Source organism: Lampris incognitus, chromosome 11 (assembly GCF_029633865.1).
Source record: "Lampris incognitus isolate fLamInc1 chromosome 11, fLamInc1.hap2, whole genome shotgun sequence".
In the NCBI taxonomy this organism is placed as follows: Eukaryota; Metazoa; Chordata; class Actinopteri; order Lampriformes; family Lampridae; genus Lampris; species Lampris incognitus.
In genome coordinates, this window is record NC_079221.1 from 16433487 (window position 1) to 16448774 (window position 15288).

General features: G+C 42.2%; 9 non-coding genes across 9 annotated transcripts; all 9 read right to left on the minus strand.

The window, feature by feature from the left end:
• Positions 1 to 598: 598 nt before the first annotated feature.
• On the minus strand, positions 599 to 680 carry trnas-aga (transfer RNA serine (anticodon AGA)). The gene has a single exon. It is a non-coding gene; the product is annotated as a tRNA-Ser (tRNA).
• A 1558-nt stretch (positions 681 to 2238) lies between these two features.
• On the minus strand, positions 2239 to 2320 carry trnas-aga (transfer RNA serine (anticodon AGA)). Its single transcript has one exon. It is a non-coding gene; the product is annotated as a tRNA-Ser (tRNA).
• Positions 2321 to 3900: 1580 nt separating this feature from the next.
• On the minus strand, positions 3901 to 3982 carry trnas-aga (transfer RNA serine (anticodon AGA)). The gene has a single exon. It is a non-coding gene; the product is annotated as a tRNA-Ser (tRNA).
• Positions 3983 to 5541: 1559 nt separating this feature from the next.
• trnas-aga (transfer RNA serine (anticodon AGA)) lies at positions 5542 to 5623 on the minus strand. The gene has a single exon. It is a non-coding gene; the product is annotated as a tRNA-Ser (tRNA).
• Positions 5624 to 7203: 1580 nt separating this feature from the next.
• trnas-aga (transfer RNA serine (anticodon AGA)) lies at positions 7204 to 7285 on the minus strand. The gene has a single exon. It is a non-coding gene; the product is annotated as a tRNA-Ser (tRNA).
• Positions 7286 to 8845: 1560 nt separating this feature from the next.
• trnas-aga (transfer RNA serine (anticodon AGA)) lies at positions 8846 to 8927 on the minus strand. The gene has a single exon. It is a non-coding gene; the product is annotated as a tRNA-Ser (tRNA).
• Positions 8928 to 10496: 1569 nt separating this feature from the next.
• On the minus strand, positions 10497 to 10578 carry trnas-aga (transfer RNA serine (anticodon AGA)). Its single transcript has one exon. It is a non-coding gene; the product is annotated as a tRNA-Ser (tRNA).
• A 2007-nt stretch (positions 10579 to 12585) lies between these two features.
• On the minus strand, positions 12586 to 12667 carry trnas-aga (transfer RNA serine (anticodon AGA)). Its single transcript has one exon. It is a non-coding gene; the product is annotated as a tRNA-Ser (tRNA).
• Positions 12668 to 15002: 2335 nt separating this feature from the next.
• trnas-cga (transfer RNA serine (anticodon CGA)) lies at positions 15003 to 15084 on the minus strand. Its single transcript has one exon. It is a non-coding gene; the product is annotated as a tRNA-Ser (tRNA).
• Between the last annotated feature and the right edge of the window lie 204 nt (positions 15085 to 15288).

Below are 15288 nucleotides of genomic sequence, written 5' to 3' on the forward strand. Positions count from 1 at the left end.
ACATTCCAGACGAAACAGTAAATAAATGGAGATGCTGGGGATTGATCCCCGGACCTCACACATGCGAAGCACGCGCTCTATCACTGTGGTACATCCCCTAACTACTGGCCTTAATTTAGTGTAATTTGTCGACAAACCCAATTTCCATGCAAGATGTTTTTCGGGTACAAGTCTCTCGTATGTTTTTTTTTCTCACTTAAGTATGTGAAAAAGCAGCAGCGAAGCACATAAAAGAGCCTTCACACTCTGAAAAGTGCCACTTTCTCCAAAACACCTTCGAGTTGTTTTTATGAGCCTTTATCATTTTCTTGCAGGCCTAGCCAAGTCACAATTCGAATTGCTTAATGAAGGACAGAATTAAGTTTTGTAAAACATCTCAGTGTAACATTAAGGAGAGGGGATATATGAAAACACTAGTCTTCAAACTCTGATGATCTGCCAGCAACCTGAAGTTGTTCTAATCTATCTAAAGCCTGAATTTCGGTTGGCTAAGTAGAGGGAGGTTGGGCACCTTGTGTGAGAGGTAGCATCTCCATGTGGGGGGTTGATAACATGTCATAGCTTTCAGCTGTCTGTTGTCAGACTAAAGTCAAAGTTTCGTTGTCGGCAGGATTCGAACCTGCGCGGGGAAACCCCAATGGATTTCTACTCCATCGCCTTAACCACTCGGCCACGACAACTGCTTTGGTTTGGCTTTCTCTATTTAGTTCTCAATTATCTACCCAAAAAGGAGAGAAAGGTTTGAAAGAGCCTTTACTTGAATGAACGCCCTACCTTTACCAAGATATTTCTTTGGAGATTCCTTTGTGGGAAGAAAGCCAAAGGATTTCTGTTAGAAGATAGACAAACCCATTCATCCTAGAGACTACCCATCCCATTTATTTTCCAATTCAGGGACCCATTTGGCCTTGTAAGTATTGAAGATACACTCTATGGCTAAAAGTATGTGAATGCCTGAACATTACACCTATATTAGGTAGTTTAACAGCTCCTTCCAAAACCATGGATGTTAATACGGATATGGTCCAACCATTGCTGCTATAACTGCCCCCGCTTTTTTGTGAAGGCTGTCCACTAGATTTTGAAACATGGCTGCGGCGATTTGCTCCCATTCAGCCACAAGTGCACTTGTGAGGGTGGACACTGATGTTGGCCAGGATGGCTTGTCTCGCAGTCAACATTACAGTTGAACCTGCAGATGTTCAATGCTGTTGACGTCAGGTCTAGGTGCAGGCCAGTCAAGTTTTTACACACTGAATTCCTTTACGAATGAAGTCTTTCTTTGAATGGTCACCGGAGGTTTATCAAGAGATCAAAACATGTCTTGATGGGACGGCGGTCCAGGGATTTCTGATACAGGACAGCTCTATCAAGTACCCTTGACATGTTTAAAAAATATTTCAACCTGAGGGAGCTGTCAGGAACCTACACTCGTTCTTATCAAGCAACAGCTTGAATTTTATGTTTGTAGGTTGGCTGAGGAAATGATTGTGTGGCCTCCTTTGTGAGGGTTGTTGTCGCCATGTGCGAATTGATAACATCTCCTACTTTCAGCTATCTATTGTCAGAAGAAACTGAAAAACCATTGTTTTCAGCGTTTATTTTAAGCTGAGGGAGAGTTTGAATTTTAAGGATAGAAGATACATTCCAGACGAAACAGTAAATAAATGGAGATGCTGGGGATTGATCCCCGGACTTCACACATGCGAAGCACGCGCTCTATCACTGTGGAACATCCCTAACTACTGGCCTTAATTCAGTGTAATTTGTCGACAAAGCCAATTTCCATGCAAGATGTTTTTCGGGTACAAGTCTCTCGTATGTTTTTTTTCTCACTTAAGTATGTGAAAAAGCAGCAGCGAAGCACATAAAAGAGCCTTCACACTGTGAAAAGTCCCACTTTCTCCAAAACACTTTCGAGTTGTATTTATGAGCCTTTTTCATTTTCTTGCAGCCCTAGCCAAGTCACAATTTGAATTGCTTAGTGAAGGACAGAATTAAGTTTTGCAAAACATCTCAGTGTAACATTAAGGAGAGGGGATATATGATCACACTAGTCTTCAAACTCTGGTGATCTGCCAGCATCCTACAGTTGTTCTAATCTATTGAAAGCCTGAATTTCGGTTGGCTAAGTAGAGGGAGGTTGGGCACCTTGTGTGAGAGGTAGCATCTCCATGTGGGGGGTTGATAACATGTCATAGCTTTCAGCTGTCTGTTGTCAGACTAAACTCAAAGTTTCGTTGTCGGCAGGATTCGAACCTGCGCGGGGAAACCCCAATGGATTTCTACTCCATCGCCTTAACCACTCAGCCACGACAACTGCTTTGGTTTGGCTTTCTCTATTTAGTTCTCAATTATCTACCCAAAAAGGAGAGAAAGGTTTGAAAGAGCCTTTACTTGAATGAACGCCCTACCTTTACCAAGATATTTCTTTGGAGATTCCTTTGTGGGAAGAAAGCCAAAGGATTTCTGTTAGAAGATAGACAAACCCATTCATCCCTAGAGACTACCCATCCCATTTATTTTCCAATTCAGGGACCCATTTGGCCTTGTAAGTATTGAAGATACACTCTATGGCTAAAAGTATGTGAACACCTGAACATTACACCTATATTAGGTAGTTGAACAGCTCCTTCCAAAACCATGGATGTCAATATGGATTTGGTCCAACCATTGCTGCTATAACTGCCCCCGCTTTTTTGTGAAGGCTGTCCACTAGATTTTGAAACACGGCTGTGGGGATTTGCTCCCATTCAGCCACAAGTGCACTTGTGAGGTTGGACACTGATGTTGGCCGGTATGGCTTGTCTCGCAGTCAACATTACAGTTGAACCTGAAGATGTTCAATGCTGTTGACATCAGGTCTAGGTGCAGGCCAGTCAAGTTTTTACACACTGAATTCCTTTACGAATGAAGTCTTTCTTTGAATGGTCACCGGAGGTTTGTCAAGAGATCAAAGCATGTCTTGAAGGGGCGGTAGTCCAGGGATTTCTGATACAGGACAGCTCTATCAAGTACCATTGACATGTTTAAAAAATATTTCAACCTGAGGGAGCTGTCAGGAACCTACACTCGTTCTTATCAAGCAACAGCTCGAATTTTATGTTTGTAGGTTGGCTGAGGAAATGATTGTGTGGCATCCTTTGTGAGGGTTGTTGTCGCCATGTGCGAATTGATAACATCTCCTACTTTCAGCTATCTATTGTCAGAAGAAACTGAAAAACCATTGTTTTCAGTGTTTATTTTAAGCTGAGGGAGAGTTTGAATTTTAAGGATAGAAGATACATTCCAGACGAAACAGTAAATAAATGGAGATGCTGGGGATTGATCCCCGGACCTCACACATGCGAAGCACGCGCTCTATCACTGTGGTACATCCCCTAACTACTGGCCTTAATTTAGTGTAATTTGTCGACAAACCCAATTTCCATGCAAGATGTTTTTCGGGTACAAGTCTCTCGTATGTTTTTTTTTCTCACTTAAGTATGTGAAAAAGCAGCAGCGAAGCACATAAAAGAGCCTTCACACTGTGAAAAGTCCCACTTTCTCCAAAACACTTTCGAGTTGTATTTATGAGCCTTTTTCATTTTCTTGCAGCCCTAGCCAAGTCACAATTTGAATTGCTTAGTGAAGGACAGAATTAAGTTTTGCAAAACATCTCAGTGTAACATTAAGGAGAGGGGATATATGATCACACTAGTCTTCAAACTCTGGTGATCTGCCAGCATCCTACAGTTGTTCTAATCTATTGAAAGCCTGAATTTCGGTTGGCTAAGTAGAGGGAGGTCGGGCACCTTGTGTGAGAGGTAGCATCTCCATGTGGGAGCTAGCATCTCCATGTGGGGGTTGATAACATGTCATAGCTTTCAGCTGTCTGTTGTCAGACTAAACTCAAAGTTTCGTTGTCGGCAGGATTCGAACCTGCGCGGGGAAACCCCAATGGATTTCTACTCCATCGCCTTAACCACTCAGCCACGACAACTGCTTTGGTTTGGCTTTCTCTATTTAGTTCTCAATTATCTACCCAAAAAGGAGAGAAAGGTTTGAAAGAGCCTTTACTTGAATGAACGCCCTACCTTTACCAAGATATTTCTTTGGAGATTCCTTTGTGGGAAGAAAGCCAAAGGATTTCTGTTAGAAGATAGACAAACCCATTCATCCCTAGAGACTACCCATCCCATTTATTTTCCAATTCAGGGACCCATTTGGCCTTGTAAGTATTGAAGATACACTCTATGGCTAAAAGTATGTGAACACCTGAATATTACACCTATATTAGGTAGTTGAACAGCTCCTTCCAAAACCATGGATGTCAATATGGATTTGGTCCAACCATTGCTGCTATAACTGCCCCCGCTTTTTTGTGAAGGCTGTCCACTAGATTTTGAAACACGGCTGTGGGGATTTGCTCCCATTCAGCCACAAGTGCACTTGTGAGGTTCGACACTGATGTTGGCCGGGATGGCTTGTCTCGCAGTCAACATTACAGTTGAACCTGAAGATGTTCAATGCTGTTGACATCAGGTCTAGGTGCAGGCCAGTCAAGTTTTTACACACTGAATTCCTTTACGAATGAAGTCTTTCTTTGAATGGTCACCGGAGGTTTGTCAAGAGATCAAAGCATGTCTTGAAGGGGCGGTAGTCCAGGGATTTCTGATACAGGACAGCTCTATCAAGTACCATTGACATGTTTAAAAAATATTTCAACCTGAGGGAGCTGTCAGGAACCTACACTCGTTCTTATCAAGCAACAGCTCGAATTTTATGTTTGTAGGTTGGCTGAGGAAATGATTGTGTGGCCTCCTTTGTGAGGGTTGTTGTCGCCATGTGCGAATTGATAACATCTCCTACTTTCAGCTATCTATTGTCAGAAGAAACTGAAAAACCATTGTTTTCAGCGTTTATTTTAAGCTGAGGGAGAGTTTGAATTTTAAGGATAGAAGATACATTCCAGACGAAACAGTAAATAAATGGAGATGCTGGGGATTGATCCCCGGACCTCACACATGCGAAGCACGCGCTCTATCACTGTGGAACATCCCTAACTACTGGCCTTAATTCAGTGTAATTTGTCGACAAAGCCAATTTCCATGCAAGATGTTTTTCGGGTACAAGTCTCTCGTATGTTTTTTTTCTCACTTAAGTATGTGAAAAAGCAGCAGCGAAGCACATAAAAGAGCCTTCACACTGTGAAAAGTCCCACTTTCTCCAAAACACTTTCGAGTTGTATTTATGAGCCTTTTTCATTTTCTTGCAGCCCTAGCCAAGTCACAATTTGAATTGCTTAGTGAAGGACAGAATTAAGTTTTGCAAAACATCTCAGTGTAACATTAAGGAGAGGGGATATATGATCACACTAGTCTTCAAACTCTGGTGATCTGCCAGCATCCTACAGTTGTTCTAATCTATTGAAAGCCTGAATTTCGGTTGGCTAAGTAGAGGGAGGTTGGGCACCTTGTGTGAGAGGTAGCATCTCCATGTGGGGGGTTGATAACATGTCATAGCTTTCAGCTGTCTGTTGTCAGACTAAACTCAAAGTTTCGTTGTCGGCAGGATTCGAACCTGCGCGGGGAAACCCCAATGGATTTCTACTCCATCGCCTTAACCACTCAGCCACGACAACTGCTTTGGTTTGGCTTTCTCTATTTAGTTCTCAATTATCTACCCAAAAAGGAGAGAAAGGTTTGAAAGAGCCTTTACTTGAATGAACGCCCTACCTTTACCAAGATATTTCTTTGGAGATTCCTTTGTGGGAAGAAAGCCAAAGGATTTCTGTTAGAAGATAGACAAACCCATTCATCCCTAGAGACTACCCATCCCATTTATTTTCCAATTCAGGGACCCATTTGGCCTTGTAAGTATTGAAGATACACTCTATGGCTAAAAGTATGTGAACACCTGAATATTACACCTATATTAGGTAGTTGAACAGCTCCTTCCAAAACCATGGATGTCAATATGGATTTGGTCCAACCATTGCTGCTATAACTGCCCCCGCTTTTTTGTGAAGGCTGTCCACTAGATTTTGAAACACGGCTGTGGGGATTTGCTCCCATTCAGCCACAAGTGCACTTGTGAGGTTGGACACTGATGTTGGCCGGTATGGCTTGTCTCGCAGTCAACATTACAGTTGAACCTGAAGATGTTCAATGCTGTTGACATCAGGTCTAGGTGCAGGCCAGTCAAGTTTTTACACACTGAATTCCTTTACGAATGAAGTCTTTCTTTGAATGGTCACCGGAGGTTTGTCAAGAGATCAAAGCATGTCTTGAAGGGGCGGTAGTCCAGGGATTTCTGATACAGGACAGCTCTATCAAGTACCATTGACATGTTTAAAAAATATTTCAACCTGAGGGAGCTGTCAGGAACCTACACTCGTTCTTATCAAGCAACAGCTCGAATTTTATGTTTGTAGGTTGGCTGAGGAAATGATTGTGTGGCATCCTTTGTGAGGGTTGTTGTCGCCATGTGCGAATTGATAACATCTCCTACTTTCAGCTATCTATTGTCAGAAGAAACTGAAAAACCATTGTTTTCAGTGTTTATTTTAAGCTGAGGGAGAGTTTGAATTTTAAGGATAGAAGATACATTCCAGACGAAACAGTAAATAAATGGAGATGCTGGGGATTGATCCCCGGACCTCACACATGCGAAGCACGCGCTCTATCACTGTGGTACATCCCCTAACTACTGGCCTTAATTTAGTGTAATTTGTCGACAAACCCAATTTCCATGCAAGATGTTTTTCGGGTACAAGTCTCTCGTATGTTTTTTTTTCTCACTTAAGTATGTGAAAAAGCAGCAGCGAAGCACATAAAAGAGCCTTCACACTGTGAAAAGTCCCACTTTCTCCAAAACACTTTCGAGTTGTATTTATGAGCCTTTTTCATTTTCTTGCAGCCCTAGCCAAGTCACAATTTGAATTGCTTAGTGAAGGACAGAATTAAGTTTTGCAAAACATCTCAGTGTAACATTAAGGAGAGGGGATATATGATCACACTAGTCTTCAAACTCTGGTGATCTGCCAGCATCCTACAGTTGTTCTAATCTATTGAAAGCCTGAATTTCGGTTGGCTAAGTAGAGGGAGGTCGGGCACCTTGTGTGAGAGGTAGCATCTCCATGTGGGAGCTAGCATCTCCATGTGGGGGTTGATAACATGTCATAGCTTTCAGCTGTCTGTTGTCAGACTAAACTCAAAGTTTCGTTGTCGGCAGGATTCGAACCTGCGCGGGGAAACCCCAATGGATTTCTACTCCATCGCCTTAACCACTCAGCCACGACAACTGCTTTGGTTTGGCTTTCTCTATTTAGTTCTCAATTATCTACCCAAAAAGGAGAGAAAGGTTTGAAAGAGCCTTTACTTGAATGAACGCCCTACCTTTACCAAGATATTTCTTTGGAGATTCCTTTGTGGGAAGAAAGCCAAAGGATTTCTGTTAGAAGATAGACAAACCCATTCATCCCTAGAGACTACCCATCCCATTTATTTTCCAATTCAGGGACCCATTTGGCCTTGTAAGTATTGAAGATACACTCTATGGCTAAAAGTATGTGAACACCTGAATATTACACCTATATTAGGTAGTTGAACAGCTCCTTCCAAAACCATGGATGTCAATATGGATTTGGTCCAACCATTGCTGCTATAACTGCCCCCGCTTTTTTGTGAAGGCTGTCCACTAGATTTTGAAACACGGCTGTGGGGATTTGCTCCCATTCAGCCACAAGTGCACTTGTGAGGTTCGACACTGATGTTGGCCGGGATGGCTTGTCTCGCAGTCAACATTACAGTTGAACCTGAAGATGTTCAATGCTGTTGACATCAGGTCTAGGTGCAGGCCAGTCAAGTTTTTACACACTGAATTCCTTTACGAATGAAGTCTTTCTTTGAATGGTCACCGGAGGTTTGTCAAGAGATCAAAGCATGTCTTGAAGGGGCGGTAGTCCAGGGATTTCTGATACAGGACAGCTCTATCAAGTACCATTGACATGTTTAAAAAATATTTCAACCTGAGGGAGCTGTCAGGAACCTACACTCGTTCTTATCAAGCAACAGCTCGAATTTTATGTTTGTAGGTTGGCTGAGGAAATGATTGTGTGGCATCCTTTGTGAGGGTTGTTGTCGCCATGTGCGAATTGATAACATCTCCTACTTTCAGCTATCTATTGTCAGAAGAAACTGAAAAACCATTGTTTTCAGTGTTTATTTTAAGCTGAGGGAGAGTTTGAATTTTAAGGATAGAAGATACATTCCAGACGAAACAGTAAATAAATGGAGATGCTGGGGATTGATCCCCGGACCTCACACATGCGAAGCACGCGCTCTATCACTGTGGTACATCCCCTAACTACTGGCCTTAATTTAGTGTAATTTGTCGACAAACCCAATTTCCATGCAAGATGTTTTTCGGGTACAAGTCTCTCGTATGTTTTTTTTCTCACTTAAGTATGTGAAAAAGCAGCAGCAAAGCACATAAAAGAGCCTTCACACTCTGAAAAGTGCCACTTTCTCCAAAACACCTTCGAGTTGTTTTTATGAGCCTTTATCATTTTCTTGCAGGCCTAGCCAAGTCACAATTCAAATTGCTTAATGAAGGACAGAATTAAGTTTTGTAAAACATCTCAGTGTAACATTAAGGAGAGGGGATATATGAAAACACTAGTCTTCAAACTCTGATGATCTGCCAGCAACCTGAAGTTGTTCTAATCTATCTAAAGCCTGAATTTCGGTTGGCTAAGTAGAGGGAGGTTGGGCACCTTGTGTGAGAGGTAGCATCTCCATGTGGGGGGTTGATAACATGTCATAGCTTTCAGCTGTCTGTTGTCAGACTAAAGTCAAAGTTTCGTTGTCGGCAGGATTCGAACCTGCGCGGGGAAACCCCAATGGATTTCTACTCCATCGCCTTAACCACTCGGCCACGACAACTGCTTTGGATCGGCTTTCTCTATTTAGTTCTCAATTATCTACCCAAAAAGGAGAGAAAGGTTTGAAAGAGCCTTTACTTGAATGAACGCCCTACCTTTACCAAGATATTTCTTTGGAGATTCCTTTGTGGGAAGAAAGCCAAAGGATTTCTGTTAGAAGATAGACAAACCCATTCATCCTAGAGACTACCCATCCCATTTATTTTCCAATTCAGGGACCCATTTGGCCTTGTAAGTATTGAAGATACACTCTATGGCTAAAAGTATGTGAATGCCTGAACATTACACCTATATTTGGTAGTTTAACAGCTCCTTCCAAAACCATGGATGTTAATACGGATATGGTCCAACCATTGCTGCTATAACTGCCCCGCTTTTTTGTGAAGGCTGTCCACTAGATTTTGAAACATGGCTGCGGCGATTTGCTCCCATTCAGCCACAAGTGCACTTGTGAGGGTGGACACTGATGTTGGACAGGATGGCTTGTCTCGCAGTCAACATTACAGTTGAACCTGCAGATGTTCAATGCTGTTGACGTCAGGTCTAGGTGCAGGCCAGTCAAGTTTTTACACACTGAATTCCTTTACGAATGAAGTCTTTCTTTGAATGGTCACCGGAGGTTTATCAAGAGATCAAAACATGTCTTGATGGGACGGCGGTCCAGGGATTTCTGATACAGGACAGCTCTATCAAGTACCCTTGACATGTTTAAAAAATATTTCAACCTGAGGGAGCTGTCAGGAACCTACACTCGTTCTTATCAAGCAACAGCTTGAATTTTATGTTTGTAGGTTGGCTGAGGAAATGATTGTGTGGCCTCCTTTGTGAGGGTTGTTGTCGCCATGTGCGAATTGATAACATCTCCTACTTTCAGCTATCTATTGTCAGAAGAAACTGAAAAACCATTGTTTTCAGCGTTTATTTTAAGCTGAGGGAGAGTTTGAATTTTAAGGATAGAAGATACATTCCAGACGAAACAGTAAATAAATGGAGATGCTGGGGATTGATCCCCGGACCTCACACATGCGAAGCACGCGCTCTATCACTGTGGAACATCCCTAACTACTGGCCTTAATTCAGTGTAATTTGTCGACAAAGCCAATTTCCATGCAAGATGTTTTTCGGGTACAAGTCTCTCGTATGTTTTTTTTCTCACTTAAGTATGTGAAAAAGCAGCAGCGAAGCACATAAAAGAGCCTTCACACTGTGAAAAGTCCCACTTTCTCCAAAACACTTTCGAGTTGTATTTATGAGCCTTTTTCATTTTCTTGCAGCCCTAGCCAAGTCACAATTTGAATTGCTTAGTGAAGGACAGAATTAAGTTTTGCAAAACATCTCAGTGTAACATTAAGGAGAGGGGATATATGATCACACTAGTCTTCAAACTCTGGTGATCTGCCAGCATCCTACAGTTGTTCTAATCTATTGAAAGCCTGAATTTCGGTTGGCTAAGTAGAGGGAGGTTGGGCACCTTGTGTGAGAGGTAGCATCTCCATGTGGGAGCTAGCATCTCCATGTGGGGGTTGATAACATGTCATAGCTTTCAGCTGTCAGACTAAACTCAAAGTTTCGTTGTCGGCAGGATTCAAACCTGCGCGGGGAAACCCCAAGGGATTTCTACTCCATCGCCTTAACCACTCGGCCACGACAACTGCTTCAGTTTGGCTTTCTCTATTTAGTTCTCAGTTATCTACCCAAAAAGGAGAGAAAGGTTTGAAAGAGCCTTTACTTGAATGAACGCCCTACCTTTACCAAGATATTTCTTTGGAGACTCCTTTGTGGGAAGAAAGCCAAAGGATTTCTGTTAGAAGATAGACAAACCCATTCATCCTAGAGACTACCCATCCCATTTATTTTCCAATTCAGGGACCCATTTGGCCTCGTAAGTATTGAAGATACACTCTATGGCTAAAAGTATGTGAACACCTGAATATTACACCTATATTAGGTAGTTGAACAGCTCCTTCCAAAACCATGGATGTTAATATGGATTTGGTCCAACCATTGCTGCTATAACTGCCCCGGTTTTTTTTGAAGGCTGTCCACTAGATTTTGAAACACGGCTGTGGGGATTTGCTCCCATTCAGCCACAAGTGCACTTGTGAGGTTGGACACTGATGTTGGCCAGGATGGCTTGTCTCGCAGTCAACATTACAGTTCAACCTGAAGATGTTCAATGCTGTTGACGTCAGGTCTAGGTGCAGGCCAGTCAAGTTTTTACACACTGAATTCCTTTACGAATTAAGGCTTTCTTTGAATGGTCACCGGAGGTTTATCAAGAGATCAAAACATGTCTTGATGGGACGGTAGTCCAGGGATTTCTGATACAGGACAGCTCTATCAAGTACCCTTGACATGTTTAAAAAATATTTCAACCTGTGGGAGCTGTTCAGCTTTGTAAGAACTGAAGGTACATCCTGAGAAAGGCCATTAGGAATTGGACATGTTTGGGATTGAATCATGGACCCCGTACATGCAAAGCATGCACTCCACCACTGAGCTGCATCCCAAACAGCTGTTTCAAACCTGATGTAATTTGTCAGAAAACGCAATTTCCATACAATACTTTTTTGTCCATAACTGTATTCTGGTAATTTTTTTCTCTCTATGTCAAACTCTTTGAAAGAAAGCAGAGAAGCACATACACATTAGCAAAATCCCCACTTTCTCCAAACCACCTTTGGGTTTTTTATTTGTACCTTTTTCATTGTTTTGTAGTCCATAGTCATGTTACGTTTCGAATTTTTAAGTGACGGACACTGTTTTGCTTTATAAATCATTTTAGAATAACATAGGACAGGGGGGATTTATTACCAAACTATTTCTCCACTGCTTACCTTCCAAACTTAGTGATCTGTCAGGAACCTACACTCGTTCTTATCAAGCAACAGCTTGAATTTTATGTTCTGCTGAGGAAATGATTGTGTGGCTTCCTTTGTAAGGGTTGTTGTCACCATGTGCGGATTGATAACATCTCCTACTTTCAGCTATCTATTGTCAGAAGAAACTGAAAAACCATTGTTTTCAGCGTTTATTTTAAGCTGAGGGAGAGTTTGAATTTTAAGGATAGAAGATACATTCTAGACAAAACAGTAAATAAATGGAGATGCTGGGGATTGATCCCTGGACCTCATACATGCGAAGCACACGCTCTATCACTGTGGTACATCCCCTAACTACTGGCCTTAATTTAGTGTAATTTGTCGACAAACCCAATTTCCATGCAAGATGTTTTTCGGGTACAAGTCTCTCGTATGTTTTTTTTTCTCACTTAAGTATGTGAAAAAGCAGCAGCGAAGCACATAAAAGAGCCTTCACACTGTGAAAAGTCCAACTTTCGCCAAAACACCTTCGAGTTGTTTTTATGAGCCTTTTTCATTTTCTTGCAGCCCTAGCCAAGTCACAATTTGAATTGCTTAGTGAAGGACAGAATTAAGTTTTGTAAAACATCTCAGTGTAACATTAAGGAGAGGGGATATATGAACACACTAGTCTTCAAACTCTGGTGATCTGCCAGCATCCTACAGTTGTTCTAATCTATCGAAAGCCTGAATTTCACTTGGCTAAGTAGAGGGAGGTTGGGCACCTTGTGTGAGAGGTAGCATATCCATGTGGGGGGTTGATAACATGTCATAGCTTTCAGACTAAACTCAAAGTTTCGTTGTCGGCAGGATTCGAACCTGCGCGGGGAAACCCCAATGGATTTCTACTCCATCGCCTTAACCACTCGGCCACGACAACTGCTTTGGTTTGGCTTTCTCTATTTAGTTCTCAATTATCTACCCAAAAAGGAGAGAAAGGTTTGAAAGAGCCTTTAGTTGAATGAACGCCCTACCTTTACCAAGATATTTCTTTGGAGATTCCTTTGTGGGAAGAAAGCCAAAGGATTTCTGTTAGAAGATAGACAAACTCATTCATCCTAGAGACTACCCATCCCATTTATTTTCCAATTCAGGGACCCATTTGGCCTTGTAAGTATTGAAGATACACTCTATGGCTAAAAGTATGTGAACACTTGAACATTACACCTATATTAGGTAGTTGAACAGCTCCTTCCAAAACCATGGATGTTAATATGGATTTGGTCCAACCATTGCTGCTATAACTGCTCCCGCTTTTTTGTGAAGGCTGTCTACTAGATTTTGAAACAAGGCTGTGGGGATTTGCTCCCATTCAGCCACAAGTGCACTTGTGAGGTTGGACACTGATGTTGGCCGGGATGGCTTGTCTCGCAGTCAACATTACAGTTGAACCTGAAGATGTTCAATGCTGTTGACGTCAGGTCTAGGTGCAGGCCAGTCAAGTTTTTACACACTGAATTCCTTTACGAATGAAGTCTTTCTTTGAATGGTCACCGGAGGTTTATCAAGAGATCCAAACATGTCTTGATGGAACGGTAGTCCAGACATTTCTGTTACAGGACAGCTCTATCAATTACCCTTGAAATGTTTAAAAAATTTTCCAACCTGTGGGAGCTGTTCAGCTTTGTAAGAACTGAAGGTACATCCTGAGAAAGGCCATTAGGAATTGGAAATTTTGGGGATTGAATCATGGACCCCGTACATGCAAAGCATGCACTCCACCACTGAGCTGCATCCCAAACAGCTGTTTCAAACCTGATGTAATTTGTCAGAAAACCCAATTTCCATACAATACATTTTTGTCCATAACTGTATTCTGGTAATTTTTTTCTCTCTATGTCAAACTCTTTGAAACAAAGCAGACAGGAACATGCACATTAGCAAAATCCCCACTTTCTCCAAACCACCTTTGGGTTTTTTATTTGTACCTTTTTCATTGTTTTGTAGTCCATAGTCATGTTACGTTTGATGTTTTTCGGGTACAAGTCTCTCGTATGTTTTTTATCTCACTTAAGTATGTGAAAAAGCAGCAGCGAAGCACATAAAAGAGCATTCACACTGTGAAAAGTCCCACTTTCTCCAAAACACCTTCGAGTTGTTTTTATGAGCCTTTTTCATTTTCTTGCAGCCCTAGCCAAGTCACAATTTGAATTGCTTATTGAAGGACAGAATTAAGTTTTGTAAAACTTCTCTGTGTAAGATTAAGGAGAGGGGATATATGAACACACTAGTCTTCAAACTCTGGTGATCTGCCAGCAACCTACAGTTGTTCTAATCTATCGAAAGCCTGAATTACGCTTGGCTAAGAAGAGGGAGGTCGGGCACCTTGTTTGAGAGGTAGCATCTCCATGTGAGGGGTTGATAACATGTCATAGCTTTCAGACTAAACTCAAAGTTTCGTTGTCGGCAGGATTCGAACCTGTGCGAGTAGCCCCTAATGGATTTCGAGATCCAGCCACAACAGTGTCACTGACATCAGGCACTGATGTTTGGTTTGTAAGAATTGAAGGTACATTCGGGCTAAAACCATAATGAAGAGGAGCTGCATCTGAGGACCTCATACACATAAAGCATGCATTCCACCACTGAGCTACATCCCAAACTGCTGCTTTTAAAGTGATTTAATGTGTCAGAAAACACAATTTATGTACAACACATTTTTCAGCCACAAGAAGTGTCTAATATGTTTGGGGTTTTTTTTCCACCTCTATCACATATATTCAAACAGGTGGCACGGTGACACAGTGGTTAGCGTGGTTGCCTCACAGCAAGAAGGTCCTGGGTTTGATCCCTGGAGTAGTCCAAATTTGGGTTGGGTCATCCTCTTTGTGGAGTTTGCATGTTCTCCTTGTGTCTGCATGGGTTTTCTCCATTGCTCCAGTTTCCTCCCACAGTCCAAAGACATGTACGTCAGGTGAATCAGCCGTACTAAATTGCCCCTAGGTATGAATGTGTTTGTGTATGTCGGCCCTGTGTGGTGGCCTGGCGGCCTGTCCAGGGTGTCTCCCCGCCTGCCGCGCAGTGGCTACTGGGATAGGCTGCAGCATCCCGTGACCCTGAAAGCAGGATAAGCAGTTCAGATAATGGATGGATATATTCAACCAAATCAGCAAAGCACATAAAAGACTCTTAATATCATGAAAATCCCCATCTGCGGAGCAAATAATATCCCCAAGTTTCCAGCGATCTATTGTTAGATGAAACTCACAAGCTGCCGTTGTCGGCAGGATTCGAACCTGCGCGGGGAAACCCCAACGGATTTCGAGTCCATCGCCTTAACCACTCGGCCACGACAACTGTATGCATGGTGTATTTTTTTTTCAGATTTTCTCTTTCTTTCTCAACTATCTACAAACAAACGAGCAAAAGATTCAAATGAGTCTTTACACGAATGAATGCCCTACCTTTACCAAGACATATGTAGATTTCTTCATGGGATGATAGCCAAAAGATTTCTGTTAGAGGGTAGACCAACCCAATCATCTTTGAGACAACCCATCT